Here is a 6,152-nt window from a genome sequence, read left to right as displayed (position 1 = left end):
TGTTCTAAGAATATATACAAAAAGATTAACATCAAATTTCTTATTGGAACACATGCATTTAATTCTATTCTTAGTTATACCGGGCCAACTTGATTATTGGTATAAACTGATTTAGTTTCATCAGTTTCTGCACACACCTTCTTTGATCTATGTCTGTTGAATGTTTTTCTTCTACCACCTTTGGCTTCACTGTAAACAGTATTTGATAATTCATTTTACATATTTTATCAATATAACTTTTTCAGATTGTTCTTTAAAGCTTTATTATCATACTGATTTGTTCTCATAAAAGCTTTGATTGTCATGATAAGAACTTTAAAAAATCATATCCTCCTTAAGAACAGCACAGAGAAATATAACCATGGAAGCAAATAGTGCAGTAAAAATTAACATTCTCTCCTTTGATCCACTTCATGCTGTTGTTTATCAGCTTTGCTCCAACAGTAAATCAAGTTTAAAAAAATAAATTAAAAGGTTGAGAATATTTATTGTTCTGCGTGTTTGCTTCATTCGTACAATGATGAATATTTTTACCTTGCAGTGAGCTGATGTTAATATTTGAATATTTAGCTCTTGATGTCCCAAAAGGGCTGAAGTATTAAATTAATTCAAATAACCTAAAATTTAAAAAAAAAAGCTCAAAATGTCTTATATACCAGTGCAAGAGTTTTGCAAGCAAAAAATTGGTGAATTAAAAACATATCTTTCAAAAGACCTTGAAGGTACTCTTAAAAGGCAAAGAAGGTACTCTTAAACATGAAGGAATCCTATAAATCACTGGATACCATACTACCTGAAAATAAGCTATCAGAAAGTCTACTTTTGGCACTAATACTATACCTGAAATTTGCCTCACTGAAATTTCGCACTTCAGTGTTTTAGCATTAACAATAGTGATTCAGTTTACTCTTAAAGAAAGAGTCTAAGGCTGCAGAAAAACATAAAATGTCAATCATATCATCTTAGAAAATGAATATTCTTTACTGATTATGAAATATTCAGGTTACTGCAATGTTTTTGACAAGAAGGGGAGAACACTACATCTTTGCAAATTAGATTTTGGGTGCAAATGTATAATTTAATAAAATTCAAGTTGGATGATAAATAGAAAACAGCTTTCTAGAGCAGGTGCAACTAATCTGAGCATTTGCTATGCCTTTTAGCCTATCCAGTGTGTTCTAGACACCTTTCTCGGACATTTTTGCATGACATCCTTCAGGATTCATTTAATTATTTTCTAATGTAGTTAGTTGAAATCCATATTTTCTCAGAGAACACAGATCATTATAAACAGCATGTGATCACATTCTGGAGAGTTCACGTTATCGCCGTCAATACACTAAATTAGAAAAATCCCATTCCTTATATGCAGTAGAATTATTATGTCAGAACATCTCCCTGGAAAGTTGAAAACAGACTCTAAGAAGAAAGGACTATATCTATAGGCTTTTGGAGACCTCAGCACTTTGTTCTCTGGTCCAGATTAACTGCTGATTCATTAAAGATCAGCGGCGAGGTAGTATCGACAAATTTCCTAAAATTAATCCTCTTTTTCACCTTCATCACGTCTCAGTTTTTTACTGAATTTGAATGACCGTCTTATTCTATCTAAGCATTGGGTCATTCTGATAATAAATGATGTGTTAATTGAAAAAAATATATGTATAGTTGAATAACATCTAAAGTAAGCGCTGGTATCCATAGAACCTCAGAACTACTCTGAATCATCAGAGAGCTCTTATAGTGTAAATGCATTGTGGCATCATAATGCATGATGGAGCCACAAACAAAAATAGAAGTGTAAAAAGAATGAATGGAAACTATTTAGTGGTGAGCATTTACTGATGTTTATTTTATAACATATAGTACAGAAATTTGCTGTTACTGTTTGAAACATGTCCAGGAGAACTTCAGGTTACAGAAAAACACTTTTCATTTTGGAGTTGAATGCTTTTTTCTGTTTCTGATGATAGGCATCCACTTACACTACCATTGCTGGTTTTGTGGGGAAAAAAAAAAAAGGAACGATGCTTTCAATTATAAAGATTGTCTACAAGGGAGTGAGTAGCTGATTTTAAGATTTTAACAACTTTGGCTATAAACTGAACAGTATAACACAGAACGAACAAAAGTGCAGTAAAAAGATCCGCATGCACCATTGCCAAAGGAGTTGATTGAATTTCCCCTTGTTCTAGAAAGAATGTCAGAGTTTTAGACAACACAAAATAAAATACTTAAATTGTAATCCCAAATTATAAGAATATGTTTATTTTAAGTATTTCAGGAGGATTTTTTAATAAAAAAGAGAAATTCTGTAATTTTTCTACAAAATTTAGTTTCATTTTTCTTCTGTTATTTTGTCCTGGGGAAAATTTTAAAAGGATTTATAAGAATTATTCTCAAGCAATTCTGAATTACTAAATTGTAATATGTGAAATACACCAGAATTTCTGATGCTGTTATAGTTGCAGTGTGCCGCTCATGGAAACAGTTTTTAGTTAAATAAAGGTCACTCCAAGCATTGCTGTTTTTATTCTGACACCGATTAAGTTCTTTAAAGCGTTATTACTGATGAGTGTCCAAAGTAGTTATCGCAAAAATATCATATCAGTGTAACGTATTTAAAAAGTATCTGGTGTTGTTTCTTGATGCGAGGGTGTATGTTCCGTTTATATGATGGTCCCATCTAGCTTAGTTGAGGCCTAAGTCCTAACCTAGCATTTATTTTATTCTACGAGCTTTCTTATAGAAGAGTTATTCTAGTACATTACATATGGAACAATTAATTATAATTATGTACAAAAATACCTCTGAGCACAAAGGAACATGGAAGGGACTGTAAACCAGTAAAATAATATGGTCCATGCCTTTCTAACACCTCCTACTCCTTTCTTTACTTATTAATGTAGTACTATTATAGTTTTCCTTGAGGGTTATCAATTCAGAATGAAAAACAATAGTAAATAGCACATTTTAAAGCTCCCACAATCTTCCAACAATTTATAAAAATAATATGTAAAAAAAATAAATGGCCAAATTCTGATTGGTTAAGCTATTTAGAATCAATGTAAATGGAGTTATCCCAATTTAGGAAACTGAATACAGAATCATATATATTTGTATATTTGTCAGGTTACATTTTAACAACATTTGTATTCAAGTAGTGAAAGGTATAATATTTACTCTCTGATAGTATTTATTTATTTTTAAAATAGGTGACATTTTTATCTTATAAGATCTTTTACTTTTCTAAAACTATAGGTTAAATTAGGTACATAGAAGTATTTTTGTTTTCATTTCTGAAAGTACATGAGTACTACAGGAAACTAAGAGCATTTTAAAGACTGGCATAACAGGCAAAAAAAAAATATTTGCTCATTCATTTCATGTAACTTTTCAGATTTTATTAAGCAATAATGTTTTATGCTTGTGATTGTTCTGGTGCTTCAGACTGTTTCAGTTCTAATCTATCATAGGTCTTATTCCATCTAACTGGAAAAAGGGAAGGGAAGGGGAGGGAAGGGAAGGAAAGGAAAGGGAAGGAAAGGAAAGGGAAGGAAAGGAAAGGGAAGGAAAGGAAAGGGAAGGGAAAGGAAGGGAAAGGAAGGGAAAAGGAAAGGAAGGGGAAAGGAAGGGAAGAGAGAGAAGGGGAGGGGAGGAAGTTTTTCAGAAACAGTTTTTGTTTGCTGAAGTACTATTCTAACGATTGTTAATAAAACACATCTTTGCAGAGGTTTTGTTTGTGCTTGATTTTGTGGTATTATCTGAGTATATATCATATATTCAGATTATACAAACAGTCCTTGACTGTTTTACCCTTTAGAGAAAGGCCATAATCCTTCCTTCCTTTAAGTCCATGAAACACATGATTTCAGATGCATAGACTGATGAAATGCAGTATACTTATCATTCTTAGCTGTTCCCCCCTCCACCCATATATCTGCTTAAATAACTTCCTTACAACACACACACACATATGTATATGTTTGTTTTTTCTTTAAATCTTAATTACTCAGCTCCTTGAGTTTCATATGAGAATCCTGGAGATCGGATGCAAAAATCCTTGTACTTAAAAGAAGAGATGCCTTCAGCATACTAGCTATATGAGGCTCAAAAAAAACATTGATGGTTTCAGAATATCAACACAATAGCTTTCCATAGCCCAATCATGGTTTTAAAAGGAAAGAAACGAGCATTTAATTATTCTTATTAAGCAAAAATCGGAATAAACATGAGCTGCAACACACTGCATTGTACAGAATTCCAGCAGTTTTTTACATGACTTGTCCAAGTTCTGTTCTCATCATAGATCTCAATAAGAAAAATATTTTATAAAAATGTTCAAGAGCTTAACACTCCTGAAAGGGAGAAGAGAGAGTCTGAAGACTGGGCCATTTTCCTTAGGAAATATAAGTCTACTCCTCTGTGAACAAAAATTTTTTTCCGCTATCTAATTACATAGATTAAAGAGTGACTGTGAAACTGGAAAAAATAAAGAAAAAATAATCTACTTGAATTTCATGTTACTGTGTACATTTTGCAAGTTTAGAACACCAGCAATCTGTTCTAAGGCTTGCTAGAAGGACTTATTTGTCTGATTAGATGTATAAAGATAGTATATACGCTTTTGAATACATGCCTATATGAAAATCCTCCTGAAAACTCATTGTGAAGCACTTTATTCATTAGCAACTCCATCCTGTGTTGTATAGCTTACCAAACTCATGTTGATGCAACTTGTCACAATCTATAATTAAACATGTTAAGAATGATACAGAAAAGCAATTTAAATTATATATTTTTGTTTTGCCCTTCTGCAAATCCATATGCCTAGACTACTATAAGTCTAACTGTTTTTAAATGTATTTTTACTATATTTTAAAATGCCATAATTTAAAGTTAAATGTTAGTCTTTTTCTGGGTGACAACATCTATCAGAAAGCCAGGAATTTCTTATTTCCGAAATCTTGATTCTGAACACAGTAAGATGGGTTTACTGATTTGCAAACATGTCTTTTTTGAACTTTCCAGTCTGGGAATGTATGCAGTTCAGGAGAAGAAGGACAAAATGATTCTCTGGAAAGCAGATCCAATTTTAGAATTATGTCCCTAGGAACCTCAGACTAGATGGTGGGGGAGAAGTTAAGAGTGCTGGAATGGTCCCAAGGATATGCATGGGTGAGAAGAATTTTTGTTTTCCCTCTGCTCATGGTCTGGTGTCAACTTTACTGACAGAACCTCTGTTCTTCTTGCAGCTGTATTAACAATGTATGGAGTCAATGCCATTTTGTCTGGCTTCTGTGCTAGTAGGGCACACACATCAATCTATTATTTCTTCAGTTTTTCTTGTCCTCTAGACAGATAGACATGTTTCTTACACTATTTTCAATGACTTTTTGCTAGCACAGTTTTAAACGGTTCACTGAATTTTCTCAGCTTATTGTTCCACAGACTACAAGAGTAAAAATTAAGGACTTCTTAGTAGTTACATTTTTTTATACTTGAGTTCCCTAACCTTCCTTTCTCTTCCATGCCATTTGTTTTTCTTACTTCAGTTTTCTAACACCTTGTCCTGCAGCCAGCCCTTTGTACAAAGCTTCTTCCTTCGGTACATACAGTTTTTATTTCCGCTAAGTAAGTTAATTATCTCTTCTGCCAATATAAGTGTTTCCCAGGTAGATCCAAACATTTCAGGTTAATTGCTCTGTGGAGAGTGGGGAAAATGGAGAGACAAAGAGGATGTTGTCGTGCACCTAGCTGGACAGAAAGCCTCATCATTAACAAGCATATGATCAGAGGTGCATGGCTGATGTGCGTTGGCAGTAACTTGTTTCTGCAGGCATGGGGTTAGTTAAAGACAGTCATGTCTAACCCCGAAGACTATATAAAGTCCTTTACTCGGAAATACCGGCTGATAACAAGTCAGCACGATCACAGGAGCTGCAAAAGGAACCCTGCTGTTGCAGTGGCTTGCTGTGCAAAATCCTGCTAAGAACCAGAAATGTTTCTTGTACTGAGGATGCACTTAGCAATATCTTTGCTCTTTGAACGAGTTACAATAACTGACCCATATATATGTACCCATCTGACATTATATAAAATATTACCAAGCTGCTATAGTAATGCTGGCTTAATTTTTAAGACAACTTCTC

This window comes from Struthio camelus, chromosome 4 (assembly GCF_040807025.1).
Source record: "Struthio camelus isolate bStrCam1 chromosome 4, bStrCam1.hap1, whole genome shotgun sequence".
Taxonomy (NCBI): Eukaryota; Metazoa; Chordata; class Aves; order Struthioniformes; family Struthionidae; genus Struthio; species Struthio camelus.
The sequence above is the reverse complement of the archived record's forward strand: the minus strand, read 5'-3'. Positions refer to the sequence as shown.